Here is a 26,137-nt window from a genome sequence, read left to right on the forward strand (position 1 = left end):
GTACCTATATATTATGTAAGTGGCTTCGTTTGACGATTCGAAAAAAGGTTTGAATTCAGTTATCTTTCAAATTATTCTTGACTATATCAACCAAAATGTACACTTATTACCATGCTTTAATGTTGTATTTAAGGTGGTTCGATTTCCATACAAAAAACGATTGCGTTTTATGAAATCATAACACACTATTACTATATAAATATGTGCGCATCTATCTACTTTCGAATATTAGTTTGCGCTAAATTGATAGAAAAACTATGTTTCATACAGAAACCACGCAAAAAACGTTATTTTGGTGTCACTTTGATAGTGAAATATAATGTTATGTACCACCTTAAGGTGGTTCGATTTCCATAAAAAACGATTGCGTTTTATGAAGTAATTACACACTATTACTATATAAATATGTGCGCATCTATCTACTTTCGACTATTAGTTTGCGCTAAATTGATAGAAAAATTATGTTTCATACAGAACTCACGAAAAAAACGTTATATTTTTCTATCAAAGTAACACCAAAATAACGTTTTTTGCGCATCTTTGGAATTTTTTATGGTATTTTTGAATACCCGTTTATATTTGAATATATTCGTAGATATTTTCTGTTTGTTTACATCGGTGACATTGGATGACATCCAACGTTTGTTGTCAAAGAGTACTTGTTGTCAGTAAAAGAAATTAGTACAGTCAAGTGTAAAAATATGGGTGTACAAATCTTACTCAAAAATATGTCCCATAGCATCTTATTCCAGTGTAATAAGAGCGTAGTACCATATTTATGAGACGATCTATTCGATACATATTTTTGCAGTTGACTGTACCATTGAAAATCCGCAAAATGGCGAGGGTCAAATAAACTGTTGTCAGGCTTTAAATAAATTAAGCAATCTCATAATAGGCATGAATTGCGTTTCGTGGAGTTACTCTGGTCACGTAATTTCCGAATTTCTCCCGTCTCATTGACCACCATGTATAGAACCCACATCGTGAAGTATTTTGCGACGACTTGTATACTATTGTATGACCTCGCTAATCCGAACAGGAAAAAACAGGATTTCGGATTATCATCTGCCAAATCACGGGCAATAAGAATGGGGCCAGTACAACGGCGTCACGCACACGATTTCGAGCCAATCGTGCAGTCTAACGCGACAACGCGATAGATTGGTTGCAACTAGGTGCGTTAAACAGCACGATTGGCTGGAATTCGTGACCATTCTTAGTGCCCGTAAGGCCCTTTGATACGAGTATATGTAAATGATATGATTCCAATATGATTCAAATAACGTTTTAATGTCAGGTGCACGTTCAAATTGGCCTGTTAGTGGCAATAAAAATCCTCAAAAACCCCTCACGTTATTAATGGACGCCCCCTAACTAGTGGTATACATGGACGCAACCAACATCGTTGGCTAACCTGCCAAATCCATTTTTGAAAACGGAGAAATTTGTACCTTTTTTATACTCAGTAAAGTTAAAATTTAGATTTAGCAGGTTTATACTATTAACCGACGATATGAGAATAAGCAGGTTTATGCACCATCTAGTTAGTAAATGAACTGTTCCCTATCCGGACATTAATTTAATAGCATCTGACTATCGAACGTTTACAAGTGAAATGCATCAATGCGACGCCATAATAGTCAATACACTGTCGCGTAAGCAACACTCAATATTAATCACTTGTCACCTAACTAACATCAGTAGAATCAGCAGCAAAAGCAGGTTAATGGTAACGCGATATTCAAAATCACCAACATGCGCTTATACGCTTTAATTAGAAATTATAAACAAGAAACCTATATTTCGACATTCTCAAGGGAATCTAAATTAATAGGGTACTTTTCGAATCAGTATAATTTCGACAATAACACCACGTGATACTAAGGCACGTTACATTACTGCTAAACTTGTTAGGCTTTATTACATAAGACCAAAATTCGGATTCTTAGCTATTTCAGAAGTATTAAAAGAGTAAGGTTAGATAAGCGAAAGGAAACTTTCACAATGTTTGTGCGACGTATTTTAAAATTGAATATAATGGAAGCAATTAAAGCTGAAGTAAAAACTGTTTTGCAATTTTTCCATTTGTGAACATTATGTACGAAATAGAGCACTTGACAATTATTGCAAAATTTACTGTGTAGTTATTGGACACAATTTATTTTCAAAAAGTCGGAAAGAAGTTCAATTGTAAAAAAAATACATGGTCGGATATGATTAAAATACATCAAATTGTGTAAAAAAATCATCAGATAGAAATAGAGGACTACGCTGGTATGAAAAGGCGATTTCGCGCGGGCCTCACCTTTCATCTTAACAGTTTTGTTTTTGGATTATAACCTAACAATTACCGACATGGAAGTTGTTTGAAATTGGGCTCAAAAGTCTCTAAAACTGAATGTAAACTTTAATCAGGGGGTTTATTTGAAGCTATAAGCCTTTTTAAAACTGAACACTTATCTCTCGAAACGGTATGATAAGACTCTACAATCATTCAAACATCGACATAAATAGGCTACAAGAGCACGTCTCAAGGAATTTATATACAAGCAGAAAAAAAAAACACATGCGATGGTGACCGTTACCCCTGAATATCTCTGAAAGCTAGATATTATCTACACTGTCTCGATTATTGAAACGCTTGTCAATTAATCAATTGCTTGCTCCCATTCAATGCCTAGATTTCGTGGAAATTATACCATAGAAACTGGCTTTGTGGTACCTATTATGTACCTGTGAATAACGTATTAATGCCACACATCCAGGCCAATTCGGACGTACACTAATACAGTATGATATTTGAATCATGTTATTTGGTTATCGTGCATTGCATTCGTACTTGCCCGTACATGTATTGGCGCGGGCGAGACTCACGACAACGAAATACCAAACATGATTACAATATCAAAATCTGGGAGACCGAGCTTTGCTCGTAAAACACATACAAACTCAAAAATGCGCGTTTTAGAGCAAGCAGAGACCTAGGTAAGTAGGTAGATCGTTTTTTCGCCCCCGAAAACTGGGGGCATTTATCAAATTTCATCGAAATCGTTGGAATCGTTTCCGAGATTCCCGAAATATATTAATATATATACCTATACATATAATATATAAAAATTGCTCGTTTACAGGTAAGATATCTAGTCTAGTATTACAGTTACCGTGATACATGCCTGGGGTTTGGAGCATAATCCGTTATGAACGTTTAGTGACGAATTTCATGTCTGAGGTGATGGTTTTCCGAACCATTGGAACATTGATTTACAGCTTATGGCCAAAAGTCCAATAGGTAATTAACTTTAAATACCAATGTACTTTTTGATTATGTCTCAGTTTTTATTATTTATAAAGATATTTTGCCATAGAACTACTACATTCAAATAAAAGTCACACCTGGGGCCCATTTCTCAAACAGTATTAGGCCCTCAGCACACGGAGTGAGCGTAAGAGACGCGTAAGCGTATCACAATACGCGCGTAGAACGAGAGCGTTACGAGCATGTACATACAAGTTAAAAGAAGTCCGCACATGAAGCGTCGTCATAGCGTAGCGTATCAGATTTCTGTCGTCATTACACAAGTGTAGCGCAATACAGGCGTAAAAACAAAACTTCTGACATAATTTACACAATTAAATAATAAGAAACTTCTCCATCTGACGAGAAACTAACAGTCCGATTCGAATAAGACACGTTTAAGATCTTGGAAAGACGACATGTAATAATTTACGTTTATTTCGATTCCGCTGTGATCCCAATAAGATCTATCTACGACATTTCTAACGTCAAAGTGTCATTGGTTGTCCGAATCGAGCTGCTTCTGTCAATTATATGACTTATAAACGATATCTAAAGGAGAACTTATCGTTATCGTATCTCATTCTTCGAATCGGCCCGTATGATCGAGACATTCGCCGAAGATATATGTCGCCAGTGCCGCCCTGATTTCAACGAATGAGATTTCACTTCTAAAACGATTACACTTACGCGACGCGTACTCGACGCTTGGCGCCCAGAACTACGCGTCTCGTCTCGTACTCGTAACGTTTTTACGATACGCTTACGCTTACGCTCCGTCTGCTGAGGGCCTAGTCTAACATTATTACTGTATTCATGTGTTGCCATGGTAACACATACGACTTGTCTGTTCATGATTAGTCTAATACCGTTCGAGAAATGGGCCCCTGGCCGAAGATATTCGAGTTAATTTTCGGCCTATTCAAATATGTATGTACTTTGCTTGTTGTAAATTTGTAATGGATATGATCTGTCAGCTGTCAACGGTGACATTTCTGGTTGAGGACAGCTGACAGATCATATCCATTACCAATTCATATCAAGAAGCTACTATTTGTATAAGCCTTCCAGCCGGACTCGTATATTTTAATTAATAAATTAACACCATAGAGGCCTTGCCATTGAGCAGGTGATAGCTATTGTCGTTGGCACCCTTCCGCAGGGGATGCTCGTTGATTTTACTATTATTTTACTTTGCCTCTGTTACTTTCTATTTAATTTTATCTGTTTTTTATTCTAGTTAAGGTACTTCACATTAATTTAAGTTTACTTCACATAAGGTAACGACAAACCACGACCTAACGATAATCTAGCATACTCGTACCGCCTCTGGAATACCTGTAATTATAATTTCGAGGAACCTCAGTGGGAATTTCAAAAACATTTGTGCAAAACCCAGCGTCAGTTGGATTTGGGGCACAGAATTTGCTGTGCAGCTATTTTCATTACAGTAATAATTCTAAGTAATAGCGGATAAACCGTTTCATCGGATACAATTCTCAAAATACCTTGAAACTAGAAATGTGCAAACAAAAATAGTTAAGCTAACGGAAGCCTTTAATATCAACGTGCAAAACGATTTAATAATGAATTCCTGCTAGCCAAATTCGTGAATAATCATCCTAACAATTTTTTATATATAAATGCGTACAATAATTTCACGGAATTCAAATATTTTTGTGCAATGGAACCATCGTGCCTCAATTAAAAAACCGGCCAAGTTTCTTTTTTTTTTATATACTACGTCGGTGGCAAACAAGCATACGGCCTGCCTGATGGTAAGCAGTCTCCGTAGCCTATGTACACCTGCAACTCCAGAGGAGTTACATGCGCGTTGCCGACCCTAACCCCACCCCCCTCGTTGAGCTCTGGCAACCTTACTCACCGGCAGGAACACAACACTAGCGAGTCGGACTCGCACAGGAAGGGTTCCGTACCATTATCTATAAAAACGGTCGCCCAACCAAGTACTGACCCCGACCGACGTTGCTTAACTTTGGTGATTGGATGAGAACCTCGAGATTGGAAAGAAATATTTATTTTATTCTGTTTTTGGTATTTGTTGCTATAGCGGCAACAGAAATACATAATCTGTAGAAATTTCAACTGGCTACCTATCACGGTTCATGGGATACAGCCTGGTGACAGACGGACGGACGGACAGCGGAGTCTCAGTAATATGGTCCCGTTTGACCCTTTGGCTATGGAACCCTAAAAACTATGCGCCTTTATTACAAAATTGGTAGCAGGACTATTGGTCCACCACATGAAAGCCGATTGATATTCTAGCCCGAATGCGATTTAAAAGTACCTACTATAAACATGGTTGGTTTTCAGTTTCGCTCGATTTAAAGCGATTGATGGAACCCTGTTGTAGGCATTTTGCTTATCTTACACCGCGTGTTGATCCGTTTGTACAAAGATTTATTGATTTCAGGTATTACATACGAGTACCTATATATATAATGTACTTAATACGTAAAGTGAAAAACAAATTCCTGCTTCAAAATTTACATATAATATAGATAGCGATGAGTACGCTTCCATAGGTTTATTATAGCGGTAAGTCTGATGGTCAAAAGTTGAAGGTGACCGTAGACTCAGGTAACTTTAGTAACTACACAATTTACAACTATGGTTCGAATTCAAGTTCCAGTAAAATATGTATCAATATTTTTCAAATTACATCAAGTATCTTATACGTATATAGAAAAAGCATTAGTATATCTAAGCTCCAAAATAAATGTAACGTGCACAAATCAAAAATACTCGATAATAAACAACGTTAAAAACTGGGCCATAGTTGTATTACAGGACTATGGTGTCTATAGTTACCTGTGTTTACGAATTTTTTTCTTAACCCCTTATTTACACTGTACAAGCCTCAATCAATTAATTTATGTATTATCACTTTCTTACAAACACACAGAAGATTAAGGCAAACGATTAATAGCGAATTCAGGCTTTTAGCGCGTTTTTCGCCTTTAGAGCAATCAGTAGGGCTGGCACAACTTGACGTCCCTATGCGTGCACGATAACAGATAAGATAATGACATGAATTTTCGCAACCCTAAAAAGCTGAAACGGATAGTGCCATGCATTAGAAAGGGACGGCATGATTCACCCCTGAATCGCTGTCAAACTTCGGTTTTGTAGGAAGTGTGATTTCTGTACGGTAGTAATGTTATTTATTTTGCGGTGTAATAATAAATGTGCAAGCGAGATGCCGAGGACCGCGAAAACTGGTGTCTACTCCACCGATAAGAGCCATGCTCTTAAATAATGATGATGATGAAGTGAGATGCACGGTCTAGTGATGTGACATAAAATAGTTAACAGTACGTAAGTTTAAAGTCCTCCTGTACTAATGCATAGGCTCAAGATAATCAATTGGCATGGAATGTGAATGCTCACACAGTAATTGATCGACTACGTGGAACGGCTTCTCGTATTGCTTTGTGTACAAATGGTGTATCTGTTTCCTTTGTAACAGTCATTCTTTGTGTTCGGGTCGAAATAGACTAGTGTTGGTTAAGAGTCCTTTGGAGGACCCAAAGGTTTTTTTTAATGATACAGGAGGCAAAAGAGCAGACGGATCACCTGAGGGGTTGTAAGAGCGTTGCCGGCCTTTAAGATAAGAGTACGCTCTTTTCTTCTTTCCTTTTTTAAGACTTGTCTCAGTTTTACAGACTCGTATAATTAAGTAGAAACTAGTCCTTTTTAAGTTATAGGTCCAAGTTTTTTAGAGACTCGATTCTTTTTCAGAGAACGCCAAATTTTAATAAAAAAACAAACAAAATGCATCTAAATTCATGTTTATGGGTTAGCACAGCATAACAATAACATTAATATTCTTAAAAATTTAGGTATTTAGATAAAACCTACAGAATTGTTGACGGACTCCTTATTCGTAGGCTCATGTCCTTTTGAGTCGCGCTTAAAAAAGACTCAATAAAGGACTCGACTCGGGACTTAAAAGATTCGGAAGTTTTTTAGCGCTGACCCGCTGACTCACGTAAAATCGACACGAGATCTTCAAATTTAGACTAAAAAGACCCAAGTGCCTACCAACACTGAACAGATTGTATCTTGGCTGCAACTGCATGCCGGTTGCGCAGTCGGTGTGCAGTTTCCATACGATTTGAAACCGGCACAGCCCGCGTAGCCAACGTGCATATTGTTCACGCTCCGTGGCGAACGAAACGCAACTATCACAGTCGCACTAATATGGAAGAGTGATAGAGATGAGTACGCTACGCTAGGAGCGTTAACGATTGTAACGTTGGCTACGCGGCCTGTGTGTTATTGTCATAGCAAAAGTAAGCTTAGAGTGCTTACTCCATACAACCATAAAAACTCTTTTATAATAAGTTTGAAGCGAGTTTCAGGAAAACTTGTTTGTAATAAAATTTAAGCTTACAGTGATTCGCTTTCCGTACAAAAAACAATTGCGTTTTATTAAGGTTACTCCTCCCGAAAAACACGATGAACCATTTTTTATATTCAATATGACACTTTCAGAGCAAAAAATAAAAATATAATAATCTATAAGATATGAGAAATGATATGGTTTTTCTGAAAATCTATTATAATTTAAATAAGTGAAGAAAACAAATCTTGAAGTCATCCCTATTTCTTTCAGTTGTATCCTTATTACTACTGCAACTTTTATCGAAAATATATGAAATTTACAATCTTTCTCACAAAACACTATACAATGATTTAGTTTTCTTGCTTTTTGCAAATTCATAAAACTATGCCTGAATCCCTAAAAAATAAGCTTAAATTCCGCCTAGGTTGCTACCATTAGCCCGCTCTCGTCCGTATAATCAGAGGGCCTACCGCGAACCACGTTCGACGTGTTGCCTCTCTGTCGCACTTGTAAATTCGTGCGTAAGTGTGACAGGGAGGCAACACGTCGAACGTGGTTCGCGGTAGGCCTTCAGTGCGGGGCAAGTCGTGTTGCTAGACAGACCTGTGCTGCGTTGCACGCGCGATCAAGCGAAATTCTATTTCTAGCTCAAAGTTCTGCGCGCTCGATTTTCGCAGCGGGTGGTGCGGTGAGGGATATAAGCTCTACCAACACGCGGGCCGTTGGCGTCGGGTGCAGCCTTAAGTCATTACACACTATAACGACATAAATATGTGCGCATCTATCTACTTTCGGATAGTTGGCGCTAAATTGATAGAAAATCTTTGTGTTATACATATATTGATAAAAAATATAACGTTTTTGTTTGCGTGATTTCTGCATACAACATTTTTTTTTAAAGTAGATAGATGCGCACATATTTATATAGTAATAGTGTGTAATGACAATGACTTCATAAAAGGCAATTGTTTTTTGTATGGAAAGCAAACCACCTTTATATGTATTAACTTAAGCTAATTTAAAACTTATTAACAGTACGTTTTACTACAACACCCATACATTGAATTGAATTGAAATAGCCTTTATTCCTGACACTTAATTTTACATTACCTTTTAAAGTTATACAAGTATCCACTTATTTATTTATGTGTTACGTTCTGTTTCTTTTTCTTTGTCAGGCTGTATTGACATAGGCCTACTCCAGGCGGCGCCACTCCTCGCGGTTTTTGAGTCTTCTCCAGTCTTCAGGGAAGTCATCTTCCCATCTTTTGTACGGTTTGCATTGGGGTGTTTACTATTTTCTAGCACCCACACAACTTATTATTTATTAAGTAAGGAAACTGGGTGAGTAGAAAAGATTCAAATCGTTCATGCTCCGTAGCTTACCGTAGTTATTTCTCTTTATCACTCTTCCATATTACTGCGACAGAGACAGTTGCGTTTCGTTCGCTACGGAGTGTTAACGATTGGCAGAGACTGGCATTTTGTCTAGGCTGCCTGACATCTATGGTGATGTCTAGTCTCGGTATACTTTTACTTTGTAGACTTTTCGTGTGTAAATAATGGATAGTATTTTATTTATATTTAAGAATACAAATGAATGGTGCGGTGTGTATAATATGACCTAAACTAATATTTTAAGAGTACTTACACGAACCTAGCCGCCATACAGTCGAAGTTAAGCTGACATTTTAAAATGTCATTCTAAAATAACATGAAATTTGACATGAACATTCATGTAACAAATACCTATGTCTGACTTTTCGCAAATTTTGCAGCTAACTGTACTTGCTGGGCTGCCAGCTGCCACAGAGTAAATAAAAGTACTACACGCCGCTTCGGAGTGCAAGGGATACGTTAAATTATTTCATGTTTTTTTTTTGTTATGCCTTCTCTATAACTCAACCATTTTTTTCTATTTTTAATTTGAACCTTGTTGTATAGTAAATTGGGATGAATTATACTTGTTTGAGAAAGCAATCAAACAAAATAAATACTTCTTTATTTGGTTTATGAAAGGTCCTAATTTTAAAGTTAGAACTGAAACGAAATGTGCATTGTAATGCACATTGTCTTTACGAGCCTACGAGGATAGATATAAATAGGTTTCTATATCTGTATCTATCCGTTCCGTAATGTAGGTATTTTCGGTTCCGTTCACGCCGGAATACCTGTTGATTACTTTTATTTATTCATCACTTGGCCCGCGCTCCACCGCCTAAAATATAGATAACACCCTTATATTTGCCTAAAGAGAATTTCGAATTTGTAGCACTCTTTTGAGCCCCAAAGGGCTTTGACTTGTTTCAATTACCTAGGACTTTGTCATCGCATGTCAGTAAAATGGATCAAGTGTTGATTAAAAGTCCCTTGAGTCTTCAGCTTTAAGACTCGAATCAGTTTAAAAATAAATCTAATATATAAGCCTAAATTTCAGTTCTATTCAATTGTTGTACGACGGTCTACTTGATCAGTTTGATTGCTTGAGATAAAAAAGTTTACTTTAATGAAAACTTGACCACTTCAATTTGCTACACGCATGATTTTTTTGGAAGATTTTACTTTCCGCGAGCTTCTATTGTACATACCCCACAAACTTTCAAACTGCGAAAACAAATGAGGCGCCCACGGCGAGTAAAACGCGCCCGTGACGTCACAGTCATAGCACACGGCTACGCACAAAATGTATCTACGCAAAATAATCATGAAAAATAAGTATTTTGTAGCGCCGTAAAAAAATTGTTGCGGTATTTTTTTTCTTTATACATATTTTAACATATTCTATTCCTTATTAAGGAATCTAATTTAAGTGAGTGAGTGGTGTTTAAATACATTAAAAATACGATGTTAAAATTTTACGTTTAAAAGTCGAAAATCTTTAAAAATATAAAAAAATTGGGAACTTGACATTTTTGGATTAACTTCGTGTAATGTTCACTCTCCGTTTGATAAATAACGATGACGAAATAACGATTTTTACCTATAATGTTAATTAGAAAGTAGCCTAAAAAATACTATAAAAGTTTGTATTTAGTCATATTTTTTAATATCACGTGTATTTTACTTTCCTCGTATTTGGAATGAAAAGTAGAGTGTTTAAATCGGGTGAAAGGCATCATTTCAGCCTCGGACTATTGGCTAGTCTAGGTCTTAACTACCTCGAGCGAAATGTATGCCTTTCATACTTTGGTTAACAATCTACTATACAATACGAAAACAAATGAATTGTGCTGAGTAATTTTAAATTCAGCTTTAGATTACTTGGAACTCGCGACAATAATTACTTGGAATATGTAATTTTTAGGGTTCCGTACTCAATTAGGAACTCTTATAGTTTCGCCATCTCCGCCTGACTGTCTATCAGCGGCTTTGCCCCCTAATCACTAGTTTTAGAAAGACGCAATTCGGCATGTATGCCTAAACGTACGCGTAAAGTAAGAGTGATATTTTGAGTTTTAACCCCATGGTGCGGGGTGTTGTTGGATTTTTCTTTCTTTTTTTTGATAAAATATGCATGCCATCTCTAACTTTTAAACCATGGTATGTAAAAAAAATCATGATAATAAAGCTTAGTCAGAAAGTAAAACTTTCAATGAAAGCTATAGCGAATATGATCGGTAAAGCTATTTTTGAAGTATCGAAAAAGTCTTCCCTTCTTATCCGTTTAAGGGCATATTCGGTATTGTGTTCTGATTAGGGAAAAATAGAAAAAAACATTTTTTGACGTGAACATTTTTTGCCCTTTGTATTTTCACGTCAAAAAAATTATTTTACTTTTTCCTAGTCAGAACACGGGTCCCCATTATTTTTGTTAACTCCTTGTACAAAGCGCTGCGAAGGTACTGTGAAGGTTGGAAACCTTCACAGTCTCGTGGTAGATAACTGGCAACGTTTATTTGAATTCAGAAATAACGCTCTGCTGAAGGAATAAAGATCTGCAGGCGATTCATTCTGAAGGTGGCAAGCAACAACGATAGACGATATTTCTGTTATTAGTTAGAAAAAAAAAATAGAATTAACCATTATCAGAAATCTACCTCGAGCGTTTACATTCCCCACCTCAGATAGATCGTATCCCTTTACATGGTGGAGGTGCGGGCCTATTCCCTTTTGCTTGTAATGTATGTATATGATACTTATTCATGGCCGCCGTTCAAGGTATTGTAACAGAAGGGTTACTAAGGAACCCTACACTTAGCATGCCCAAAAATGCTCGTGGTCGGTTTTTTAAATTGCATTTCGTCGGTGCCAGTCAGATACCTGCAAGGCTTAGCACTCTATTGAATTATATTCATTACGTTATTTTGTACGAATTTATGGCTGTTTTAAAGTTATTGTTTTTTTAAATTTTGATTCCTCTTTGTTCTCAGATTTGTCAAATCTAACCTTGTGTCGTCGTGGATGACGCGATCTATAACAAAATAAAGTAATTCTAGAAGCAATTTATATATTTTTATCTTTGTTACAAATGTTTAAGGTGTTTTTAAACCTATGTTCATGATGTTTTCCTATCCAGCGAAAGTCAAGAAATCAGGTTTTGAATCGATGATGCCTTAAGTTTGATAATTACATTTTTGGCAACCATAATGTGATCTAAAAAGATACGAGTTTTCAAAATTTTGACCGCTGAACCCATTGCTACTTAATTCAGTCGTAATATACTATATAAAATTAACATATTCAAATGGCAACTCAAATAAACGTTTACTTAGCGATTAATTGGCTTAATCCATATGAAGGGGTTTTCCTGTTTCTGATGTCAACAAGTCTAAGCTCACTGGTTCAGAACAGACACTTATATCCACTCAGACGATGGAAGTAACTTCTGTCCCGTAACAGTCTACAATAAGAAGAACGAGGCAAATCACTTTGAGAGAATTAATATTATGTTAACAACGTAACGTGCTCCTCGTTCCTGAGGGCCTACCGCAAAACAGGAATTCCGAGTAACTCAGGAACAGTCTTGCATAATAGAGCGAAAGAGACACAGATAACTAAATTTCGATTTTCGTGTTCCGTGGTACTCTGTACTGTACTTTTGTTAGTGTAACGGGAAAGATAAAATTACGTCCGATGCACACAAGTGTCCGGCTCCGGCAAACAAGTGTCTCGACATCGATAGTCACGTTATTGGTGGTAATACAACTACGAGTATATTATATATAACAAAATGCCTGAATACAATATAGATAGTCCCATTTGGCTTGTCTTGGCTTGTCACAGTCCCACAGTCGTGGAACCACTAACGCGCCCACAGATCTACGCTTGAATATGAAGCCACAAACGTACGATCTTACACAGTAACCAAGCTAACTAATCCTAAACGACTTATATCTTAATAACTTTGCTTGACATAAACCTTTTTAGATCCGTGTGGACTCAGCCACAGCGAAGAGGAACATACGTTGAAAACACAGCCTTATACTTGTATGTGTAAGATTTGATTTTGCACGCAGCGTTCACAGCGTTTCTGAACTAAGCAGTGTTCTCAGAAGCATTCAGAGTAGTAGCAACCGTATCGTTTTAAAAATAGCGTTTTATTTGCAAGTGCCGCTTTTATTCCGGGATCTGAAACATTAAAGCGTTCGTCGACTAACGCGACAGTTATAGGGCCCCGAACGAAACGTCCTATGGCTTATTGGATAATTAACGTTCGAAGAACGATTTACGTTTCTAATAACTACAACAATTATTATTTAACGAAGCTTAAAACGAGTAGTACGCATATTACATTATAGAACATAATAGCTGTCAGTTGCAATATTAAATTCTCATACCTGCTTCCTTAGCTGTTGAATATAACTTTAAAACAGCAACTTTAAATCCAAGTCTAAATGTTCTGTTTTTCAACATCTTGGAATTACGCGCCGAATTAACTAAAACTCGAATTGGCATATTTGATCACTTACGATAATAACTCGGTCGAAAATGTACGTTCAAGGCGAGGGCCGACTTCGGCGCGTAGGCCTCAAGCCCGTAGCAATTTGTAGCACATCGTAGCGCCGTAGAATGGAAATCCAATATATTTATATTGCTACAGAATTTAATATTGCGGAACGTTGGGCGAAAAAGCTACATGCTTTATCGGTTCAGTATAATAAGATCATACATTTACAATGATCAGACTTGAATGAAAACTGATAAGTGTGGCATTCATATTAAATTAAATTAGAATTTAAACGCTGAAATAATAAGTACGTTTATATTATTATTTAGCAACTATTTTGTAACTCGTACCACTATAAACTACGAAAGCCAAAATATATTGCTACATTCCTATCTGTCATTCTGTGTAGTAGAGCGGTGCACAAAACAAATGTTTTTCTTCAATTTCACACCAACATGTTTTATTTGTTTTGTAGATTCACGTGAAAATCGGGATTTATTTGCTTTCACACTCTTTTTGGTGAGTTTCGTGCGTAAATTTTCACAAAAGAATCAAAACTGTCAGTTATTTCAAAAAGAGGCAGTTATGATGGCGATACAAAATGAATATTCATAATCTCCGAGGATATCTCACACAGCATAGAACAAACTCAGAGCTGAAATTCATTAATTTAATCTCATTGTTTTCTCTGTTGGTTTTAGTTTCGTACCAAACTTATTGGTTCACCGTGACACACATCTATTTTTATTTTAGAAGTTATCGTAAATTATATAGTTAGTCTTACGTTCCTTCGCCTATGGCAAAATGAGTCAACAATAACAACAATGTATAAGTGTTCCTTCGCCTATGGTATGGAATGACCCAAGAACTGTCGTGTACAGTGTAATACGACCCGTTATACTTCGACAAATATTAATACATATTAAAGTTCATAGAGAATCAGTGACCCGCATCCAGAGCAAGTTGCACAGCGCTGTGACATTACACGCGTCTTGAAACAGGAAAACGTGGGCCATGCACATAGCTAGGAGGTTACGTCCTTTTGATATAGCTGTCGTGTTTGTATCGCAAGACAGTTGCAATATCATGCTGAGGCACTGACTGTTCGTGTTCGAGAAAATGGTGCTTAGATCAGCGACGGAATATATGTATACGGTGTGTCCCATTATGGGGTTTTAAATGCATGGCTTTCTACTCGCTACACTGAGCTACTTCTATCATGGAACAAACCCCGAAATCGTGATTATTTTTGGTTTTTTCATACATTTGGGTTGATAAGATATCGATGATTTCTATTGAAAAGGTAAGACATTATTCGCGATTTCGGGATTGGTCCTAAAAGTAGCTCGGTTTAGCGAGTAAAATCGAGCCCTGCATTTAAAACCCCATGGTGGGAGACATACTGTTATAGACGAAAAACGGACCGTATGACTGGCACTCATCTGACACATATCATTGAATGTTATCCTTTGTCCAAAAATACACCCCGCTTACAGCATTTAATATTACCTACATAATACACCATTTCCCACTATTTAAAAAAAGTTGTGATGGTCAAAGAAGCCTTTGATTGGTTTAAATAATTTTCTACCATCTTGCGCAGCATTACATACAATCTCGACTCAGACGGACCGGGTACGGAACCGTGAGAACTGTTATAGCTATTAAAAACAAAATCAAACCAGCCCGGCCGCAATTCACGCTAAAATGCGATTATTGGTAAACAATTGAAACAATTCTGTTTCAATATTAAGTTATCAGGAGCCGGGGCGGCAGAGATTGTCTAACGAGTATTTTAGGTCGGGCGCTAGCGAAGCTTTGTACTTGTTACACAAGCCCCAGAGTTGAACAGTCCAATTCGAACGTTCACTGATACCAAAATGATATCTGAATCATGTCATTCAGTTATTGTGCGCCTCGCTTGCGCCACTACATGTACGGACAAGTACAAGCGAAACCCAGATATAATTCTGATGTCAGTGTACGTTCGAATTAGCCTAGAAGACAGGTAAAAGAGAGGGTTCTATAAGATTATATTGTGAATGGATAACACGCTGCTTTCCTCGTGCGTACGCATACGCACACATTCACAAGATTCACAACGAAACCCCGTTATTAATCTTGCAGTTCATTGAGAATAAGGGTCGTTTGTATTAAGTTAATGTTCGCAAATAAATTTGTTTTCTATCTTTTTTTCTTTTTTTTCTAATGAACGTGCCTAAAACATACACTTTAAATTTCATACTAAATTCTATTAATGATGGAAACGTAAAAAAACACATCAAAGAGTTTGTCTCTTTTATGATATTTATATAAAAAGCATTCCTGTTAACAAATTAAACAGAATAAAGTCCATTTGGCATAACAGCACGATCCATCAAAACGCTGGATTTTCAATACAACCTCACTATTCAATGGAACTGTGCGACTTGTTATCAGTAAATGTCAAAACTATAGCATCAGCTGCCCGTTTAGATTAAACATGCACGATTTTAGAATTGTTTGCGGCCGGCTCACGATAATTGCGGTTATCGACGTGATTGTTTAATAATTGTCAGTGTTTGTTTCTTTCAATTGCGAGGTGTTGAATAAAACTGATTATGACTTTGTGACATTTTCTTTATCATGTCAATACCACGACCATGACACCCGTGCCCGCGTAGACAACGTGCTAATCGTTAACGCTCCGTGGCGAACGAAACGCAACTGTCACAGTCGCACTAATATGGAAGAGTGATAGAGACAAATGACTACGCCACGCTACGGAGCGTTAACGAAAGGCATTGATTCATTTTACAGTATGTACCCATGTACATACTGTACTTTACCGCGCTAGTGCGATAATTAGCACAATACGTAACTATGTCGAAATTAGCCCACCATTCATTTGAATTCTTAAAAATACTATCCATTAGGTATTTATACCCGGGGGAAAGTGCATAAAGTAAATTTGTTAAGTATCAAGACTAGAAATAACCATTAACCATAGACTTCTGTTTCCTTACTTAATGAATAATAAGTTTTACAGTATACATGTTGTTACTTTCCCGCACTAGTTCGGGAATAAGCACTTTCCGTGCCTATGTCGAAAATTAAAGTGGCCACATTACGTACTGTAAAATGGTGTATGATTCATGTTCGAATAGGCAATTCGCAACTCGTGTCGATTTAAAACATTCCCTTCAGTCGCGTTTTAATTTATCCTCACTCGCTGCGAATTTCCGATTTTTCGCACTTGTATCGAAATGTACTATTATTGTATTACTGTTACTTACATGGTTAGTAGATGGCTGCAATGAAATCAGGGTTTTAAAGGAGAACTTAACCATGGCATCGAGTGATACTGAACAATTGATTCACCCATTTATACACTTTTAGACGCATTTTATTTCAACTAAACTGTAACTGTACCCTACTATGTATTATTCGACATCCGTTTTTAAGGATTAATCCGTATTTTCTAGTTATGTAACAAATTGAAACGTAAATATTTATTTTTCCTTTTTTATTGTGGAACGTACCACGACATTACAATCTTTACATTAATGGATGGTCAGCTGGTGCAATTGGTAACTCATTGGATCGGCAATCCAAAGATGTGGGTTCAAGCCCCACGTTGACCAGCGTTGATCATCGTTGATTTTTTCATAGTAATTGACATCTGTATATACAATTTATAAATTGAAACGTATGTATAAATAGATATTGTAAATGGAATACGGGAAAGTAATTAAATCGAGAGGCTTGCACAAATGAAAATTTGACGCATTTCAATCGTATTGATTGAGTTTGTTTTGCCTTTGATTTACGTTTCCAAGTATGTATCGGCGCGAAACAACAACAAACTAAATATTGATTTAGAGAAATGTTTACAGTCTTTGCGATATCACTACGTGTAATTAAAAGTAAAAAAAAAAAACAAGTAAAATCAACACGTCTATATAAATAATGTTGAGATTGCTAGGTGCGTTATATGATACAGTTCTTTACTTTACTATAATCGCACTGAAAGTAAAAAAAAATTTGGGAAGATAAAGCTTCACAAATATTTCTCAAGAAAATTATTTCGTATAAGATCGGTTGAGATTAAGGAGTTTTTTTTACATAAACTTACCACGCACCACGAAATAACGGCTTTTTGTATTGTGTATGAACGAACGAACTCTTCAAAACCAGTCGTTTTTTTGTTACCGGTGTTTAGATTACAGTCGCACTTTGAATGTCAAAAACCCATGTTATTCTCTCTCCTCGATCAGAATATTAATAAGTGGCCGTTTACACACGTGCAGATTCTGCGACAAGTTAAGGTGATGGAAAATATCCCGAAGAGCGTTCGAAATGTACCTCTATCTCTCTTTTTTTTTATATTTTTGCACCTTTAGGGTTTCTATCCGTGTAATTCACGAGTTTGTTAGGTATAAGTAGGAAGGACATTTAATATACAAAATGCATTTGCAAAAGTATTTGCCATAAGACCTATCCATAAAATTCTTGCACGCTTGCCACATATTGTTGAAATAACTGGTTATTGCTGTTAACAAGCTAGCTGGGACAAAGAACGTAGTAAATTGCGAGTTCGTTTATGAAACTAAGAAGCATTATTAAAAGGAAATGCTTCTGGTGGCCCGGGGCGTACATGCTCGACTTTCATTAGTCTTAAGCTTATGTAGTCTCGCTAAACCTACTTAGCGTTTGAAGATTTAACGAGTAGACAGAGAGCTAGTGGATTGCTTGGTTTTTAGTTGTCAAAAGTAGTAATTAAGTCACACTAACTTAGCCGCCGCTATATATTACATTTTAAAACGACGTTCTGAAATAACATTCAAGTAACATATATATGACCTTAGAGCGAGTACAAGTTTTACTTATAAAACCTTTAATTGGTCTATTTTCTATGTAAAGAAGAGACGCTTTCTACATAGATTTTCGTACATTGACTCGTCTGTTGCTATCTCTATTGCACGCGCATAATTATATTGCTGTCACGCTCGCACAGTGACCTTGACAACCGGCATCATGGGCAGGACTGCAATATAATTACGCACGTGCAATAGAGATAGCAAGACGCGGGTTAGTGTACGAAAATCTACGTGAAAGCGTCTCTTCTTTACGTATAACACTTTGTAGCAATGAAATATGTATTACGTACATGTTCATGCCAAGTTTCATGTAATTTAAACATGTCGTTTTAAAACGAATGTGTAACTTTGTATTTCGACGGTTAGGTTCGTGCGACTCTAAAAGTAAAATTAATGATCTTGGCAATTGAGTAGTCAATTGGTAAAAAAAGTAGCATATACATGCTTTTATCGCTGAGTGTACCTTCTGTCCTTTGCACGTATATGTGACGATGCACGGGAAAAGGTAAGTAGGTAGGTAAGTTATGGCGGCTGGCGCTTACGCTATTACTAACGTCGCTCCTATACAAATGCGCTGTTACGCTACCTTTCCCCGTGGGACGTCACATATTATCAACTGACGGCCTACTACGTAAAACGAAAAACTAAATTTCGTTATCTGCCTCTCTATGGCTTTTGCATATTCGAGCAATAAAGAGATAGATAAATAAATAAATAAAATTTCGTTTCTTGTTATGCCTAGCCTCTGTCCATGCTTTATGTTGTCACGGAAGTATACACTATTAAATATCAAATCATAAAAACACTAAAAACATACATATATTTCTTTCGGAGCGCAGTGAAGCTGTGTGTAGCCAAACTTGCATGTACAGTCAACCAATTTGATTCCAAGCCACTATAGAACCATGCCATAATGATTTCTACGACAGTGCTTATTGAGTGATGCGTGTCAAGGATCTAGTAGTTAAAGCGACAAGGTTCTATAGTGGCCTAGGATTCAAATTGGTTGACTGTACCTAGTAGTGTACAATTTACACTGGCATCTATTCCGGTTGAATCATTATGAAGACTAAATTATAAGTGAAACAAACGAGTCTGCAAACCTTACGTCATATTATATTGTGTTGTATGTACAATATTTCAAATAAGTGCGGAACGTCTATAAAAACACTTCACTACTCCACACAGAAGGGCTGCAGGCAAAGGTCTGTTGAAAAATATAATCGTTTTGGGACAATACTGAATTAGTTATAAGTCCTATTTTATGTACCTATACCCTAGAAATATGTTCGTAATGTTTTATTGCGTTGTTTAGGACAACTATTACAATTAAATTAAATTTACTCCACCGGTTTCCCGCCTCGCCCCTAATTATGTTTTTCCGTGATAACACCCCCGAAAACGGAGTTACTGGCCCTAACATTTATAGTAATTATGAACTAAATAGAATGTTCAAAAAGTTACTTAATGCCCTACTGCATACAGTCCACAAAGTCAGGCAAGTGAAACTAAAATGATATCTGCTCTTAACTCATACACATTCGTAATTGCAAATATAATGTTGTTGAAAGTATTAGTATAGGTATCCTGTTTTGCTTTATTTCCAATTGAGATGGTACTTTTATTTAATGTTACTGTATGTTTTGTTAAGTAAACGCTTTTAGTGCTGACTGTACTGCCTGTACTTTGCATGTCTATCAATTACTTCTCATGCCATTTATATAAAAAACATACTATATCAAATTCTGACTGCAGTCATTTTAATCAATTAAAATTTCAATCGGTCTTCAAATCAAATCAACATCAGCACAAAGTTAAAATTTCCTATATACTTATGTATTTTAGTCTTTGGCTAAAATGTAAAAATAATGTCCAACAATAATAAGGCACTCGGAACACGCGGCGTTATCCAAATTTAAAATTTATTTATTTCGCATCACGCAGTTATAGAGCCGGATTTAAGCAGACACTGATAAAGAAATTTCCGTTTTCGACATTTTATTTTTATTTTACCAATTGCGCATATTACTGCACACGCATACACGCACACACACACACGTCTTGTTAATAGTTTTGTAAATGATAATATTTGTTATCTGTTATTTTTCTATAGTTTAACATACTTTCTACACCTAAGATACTGTGAACTAACCACGTGGAAGAGCGGTGCTCTCTTAGCACATGTGTTTTCTCACTTAAAAAGAGGCACCAGCGCGAATACTGTAATTTGTTTTTTTTTCTTTAAGCTACTGAATAAAAATATATTATTTTAGTCTATCAAACCATCTTACAGTTTTGCTGTCAAAACCATAATATCTCAACTTTCACAGGAGAAGATCAATATTTATGCTGTCGAAAGCCCTAACAAAATCAAGTAGAACCAACAGAGTGCACATCACAAGCTAATGGTCCAACACTCAATTCAAAATACCTAATCTTAAAACAATAAAACTGTTAAAAATACAAAACAAACTAAACTATCGTGTCATTCACGATGACGCGTGCCTTGAATCGTGTTATCATGTTATTAAAGGTTAGATTTGACAAATCTGCGTGTCATCGTGGATGACACGAACTATATAAGGTAAGGTAAGTTAGGGTTTATTTTAAGCATGTTTTAGTGAGAGCGTTTGAGGAAGTAAGTGTTCATCTCAATAATATTTGTACCTAACAATGTAACCTGTTCTCCTGTCGCATACTTCTGTTGTTTCTCCAATAAATAAATAAATAAACATCACACGCATAAAATTAATCTGGATGTAAAACAGAGGTCTGTTTAAAAAATAATTGTATGGGGATTGTCTACCATCTATTTATTAATATCTGATTGAATGTAACTAATTTAACCCAATATTTGTCATAGCCAGTGAGAAGTAGAACAGTATTCAAATATAGTGCGATATTGCAATTGACGCAGATTGCCCGCTTCAGAGTATTATTGAATTATTGGAAGTTCCGTGTTCCGTTTAACCCTTTATCTGCGAAAACAATCTTTGTTGGCTAAAACTAGTCTACATCTGATCGACAATGAAAAATGAATAGTGGTCGATCTGAGATCCAGCAGCATGCTTTCAACTAAAATAGAAAGGCTCTTACTAAAATATTCGAAATAATATTTTTAAGAGGTCAAATGTACCCAAAATTGTAGTTTTTTATATTAAATCTTTACACGTCTCAATCAAAAGCAAATACCATGAAAAAAATCACACGGAAGCTAGACTATATTTACAAGTGTAGATTCTAACCATCGTGGTATAAAAAAAAACCAAAACCTTAATAGGTTAAAGATTCCTCTATAGAAAAAACACGAAAGCATATCAAAATTTTATTCATTTTCAGTTGTATATAGTTGCCCTGCATATCATAGCAGTATAGTTTTAGTATACTCGTATAATAGCGAGAGATCTGGGGGCCGATTTTTGAATTTTGACCACTCGATTTCGTGTATTTTATTCAATAATATCTCCACTATTAGGTATTTAAATTCTCCTAATGGAATTGAAAACGACTGGTCAATACCACTCGATTCCCAATTTCTAACGCTCGTATTAAAAAAAAATAGCATTTCGCCGTTTTCCACAGATTTTCTAGTGATGAAATCGAGCGCTCGAAATTCAAAAATCGGTCCCCTGACGAGCAAAATTTTAAACAGAAGTGTATTTTTGGAGTAATTGACATAAAAGTTAAAAACTGCGAGATAGGCATATCTTCTGTCCCGAGTTTCGCACGGCACGCCATATCTTTTGCTTCATTCTAATTTACTGGCTTTACGCCCCCTCTTAATGAATTCTAACTGATACCGACTTGATATAATATACTTGCGTATTTAGTATGTAACAGGTGATCAAATGTAAAAGCGCTCTTAAGAGCGCCTGCCAGTAACAAGAAACAATTTGGGATATGTGTTCAGCCGCGAGCTAAGCCAAGCGCACACAGTATTCCATTGTGGAAATCCTCCGATCCAAACTCCGCTAGTGTGTAACGACCTAAGTAGGGTTATATATACGTTTATGAGTATAAAACTAGAGCAGGGGTAACCAACCTTTTCTTCGTTTGACCCTGTAAAATAATTTTCATATCTTATCCATGTTTTCTTTATTGGTAAGGATTTTTCACGTCCGTTTTCCGTATCGCTACGGTCGCTTAGTTTCTTGTGAAGCTAGAGGCATTATAATTCTTGTAAAATGGCTGCTAATTACGTATTTTGTCATATGTGCATTTCACGAAAGCACGAGTAGTTAAAACTTCGGATTGAGAATTTAAGTCAAATTTCAGTCTAGTTTGCAAGTCAGCCTTCCGATTTTGTGCTTTGATATTGTAACCTACAGTTTTTGTTAGGTATTTTGTTATGGTGCACTAAGACATAGATTCTTAAAAAAATAACGAGTTGGACGGTCTACTTTCAATTCTTTTTAGGATATGACGCCTCGTGAAGAAGGGTGCTTAGCCAACGTGCCACGGTGGCAGTTTCATGGTAGCGCGACAGGGACGCTTGATGGGATTCGTTCGCTACGGAGCGTTAAAGATTTGCACATTGGCTACGCACCCAGTTGTCATTCAAAACGCTAATATTTTACGTGCTGTGTGGTTATATTCTGAGTCTTTAAAACATCTGAACATCGACGACCGGTCAGGCCTAGTGGGTAGTGACCCTGCCTACGAAATCGTTGGTCCTGGGTTCGAACCCGGTAAGGGCATTTATTTGTGTGAATAGCACAGTTATTTGTTCCTCAGTCATGGATGTTTTCTATGTATTTAAGTGTTTGGACATTATATATATCGTTGTCCGAGTACCCACAACAAGCCTTCTTGACTTACCGTGGGACTTCGCCAATTTATGTAAGAAAGTCCCTATAATATTTATTTATTTATTTATGTCGATACTAACGCTTTTTCTAAGAGAAAAACAGTATCCTGTGAATAAAATGATCGCTCATAGCTTCTCGCTTGTTTTTCTTACTTTGTTGACCGCTGCTTAATTTGGAGCTCCCGAAGCCTAGGTAATCACACTCATGCCAAACATCAAGCAAGGTTAATCGGTTAGTGTTGTCAAGCCTGCTTAATAGTCCAACCAAGCTAACTCTGCATTGCATGTTAAATTTCCACGTCAATGTGACGTTTATAACGACACTGTCTCACTTGGTTCTAATCAAGTCGGTGTAATAGAGTTAGCATAGACGGAGTCCAGCAGCCACCTTGTCAGATACCACAAACAGTCAGCTTGTTCCCCGGCGCCAACCAACCAAGCTGTAGAAGCGATAGAAATAAATGAAACAAAAATAGTAAAAACTTTTTTATATCCGCAACGCAGGCTTCGTCAGGTGAACACAAACTCATAATCAGCTACAGGCTTCGTCACAATACAATACAACGGTAAAATCTGCAACAGGCTTCGTCAACTTACTCTAAAAGTATACATTTAAAAAAAAACAATAAGAAGCATCCTCTAACTCGCCGCCAGCAGGCAGTGTACCCAGCAGGCTGGCCGCATTTCCCCGTTGAATTGCGATGCTAATTCTTTGGGCAAAATACTGACCAGCCCTTTTGTCCCCCGTGGCATCCATCAAACGCGACGAGAAACCCTTATACAAACGCCTAACTAACTTAAACTTTTTTAGTAATATTATGGAAAAACAAAGCGTGTTATTAGAATCTTATAGTCTCCTGTTTGCCCCAATATTCACATAGGGTAATATGAAAATCAGGTGCGATTTTAAAAAAGGAGTTTTCAGATAATAGTGTACCCAATTACCGTAAGTTGTTAAGATAAGTTAGTCACTGTCAGTTTTGTGACAATAAATATGCATTTAATTTAAATAATTAGTTTTAGGCAAAAATTTCATTTTTGGTACAAGCTTTTGTTGCTGACTGTACTTTTTTTTCCACAGGCAACTATAATACTCATCGAAACAATCCTAAAAACCCCAAACACAATTAGGTTGCGTTGTTTTGTTTGTTAGTTCCTATGGCTACCCCTGTCTCCATCATCAGATCAGCTTAATGGTACCATAATATTGCATTGTCACCCGACTTACATATGTATGCAAATTTACAGCTTCATCGGAAACCGGGAAGTGGGTCAAATTTAACTTGTAAGATTTGTTCCATACGTACTAACAGGGCAAGTTAAATAAAAGCTTGTCGTCACAAAATTGACAGCGATTAACTTTTCTTAACTACTCACCCTAATTGGGTACACTATTTACTGAAAACTCTTTTAAACGTACGCCAATATTCTTTCTGTACCCCTAGTGTACATACATTCGATAGCGAAACGTGACGTACGCATTTGCGTTACGTCTCATTTTGTATGGGATTTAGAAACAGCGCGCCAAGCGGGACGTTTTGGATACTCAAAATATTATACAAAATGAGAGTTAACGCAAACACGTACGTCACGTGACGCTATCGAAAAAATTTACACTAGGGGTACAGAATCCTACTCGCCAGAACGCAGATTTGCTCGAATAGTCGAATCGAGCGAGTAACGAAATCTAGTTTAAACAGAGAGGTCCAGTTATTAGTTCAATAGAATTAGCTTCACAAAGATTCATGTCATTTCATTAAATTAAGATTTCATGCCGAATTTCGAGTTTATTAAACCGAATGTAATGCCAATTTAGTTAATGTTAATGACACAAACGTATGAGTTTGTTTGGGGCAGCACACGAATGCGTTTGATATTTCTACTAATTACGTAAAGCTTTTCGTGTTATATCTTTTTTCAGTAGCGCTGAATAAAACTATAACTATGTAGGTATCTGAAATACGGAGAAAATAATATTGGCATCACTTCTGACAATGACACAAACATGTAGCTTTGTTTGAACATAAAGTAATAAATAAGCATAGAGTGCTCACTCCATACATCTCTTTTCTTACTAAAACGCTTATGTATATTGACAAATAATTTTTTTTATATATATTTAAATAAGGTACAAAAACATGTCAGAAACAATAAATGAAAACTTAAAATTACAATTAATCTAAATACTAAACTAAATCTAAAAAAGGTCCCTGCGGCAAGGTCCCGATGATGCTGGCTGCGTTACCCCGCTGAACTGCCAGACTGATGCGTTGAGCGAGGTAACTGCCAGCTCTCCGGTCCCTAGTTGCGTCCCTGAATCTCTTTGACAGGTCTCTAATAAAGAGACTCAGAGCGCCAGGACCCCACGGACCCAGGGTCTCGACGCCGAACGGAACAAAACTGTATTCTGTAAACCGCCTCCGCATCAGCTGCCGCCCTTACCGAGGTTCCGTGGAGATGTGACGGGGCTAGCGTGTCCACGCAGGTTGCATCCCACACCAGCACCCGCCCCATACTCCACGGAATCAAGGACATCCCGTCAGGTCTCTTGCCGTCACTTCTCCATATGCCGGTCGGTACTATTGTAAAGTAGTGCTTCTTGACTACGAAAATAATAAGCGTCTTGGTGAGAAAACTGATGTATGGAGTGAGCACTTTATGCTTACTTATTTCTCTATGGTTTGGGACAGGGTACGAGTACGTTTATTATTCATGTTAATTACAGCTTTTATTATTCTGTCAATTATTTCCAGCGTAAAATATATTTGAGGTAAGTAAATTAAATAAGCCGAATCCGAATAGCGAGAGAATGGGTATAGTAGACGGAAAATGAATTGTATCATTTTTGCGCCACATTTGCATATTCCGCTGTCGGAAAGTAATTCAATTTTTGCCACCATATGATTTTCGGCAG

General features: G+C 36.8%; 1 protein-coding gene and 1 non-coding gene across 2 annotated transcripts in view; both read left to right on the plus strand.

Annotated features, from left to right (window-relative positions):
* LOC133522978 (zinc finger protein SNAI2-like) overlaps positions 1-26,137 on the plus strand; it is a 72,589-nt gene that overhangs the window by 23,046 nt on the left and 23,406 nt on the right. The gene's annotated exons all lie outside the window — the stretch shown is intronic.
* Trnaa-ggc (transfer RNA alanine (anticodon GGC)) lies at positions 17,109-17,180 on the plus strand. Its single transcript has one exon. It is a non-coding gene; the product is annotated as a tRNA-Ala (tRNA).

The sequence above is a fragment of the Cydia pomonella genome, chromosome 1 (assembly GCF_033807575.1).
Source record: "Cydia pomonella isolate Wapato2018A chromosome 1, ilCydPomo1, whole genome shotgun sequence".
Classification (NCBI taxonomy): Eukaryota; Metazoa; Arthropoda; class Insecta; order Lepidoptera; family Tortricidae; genus Cydia; species Cydia pomonella.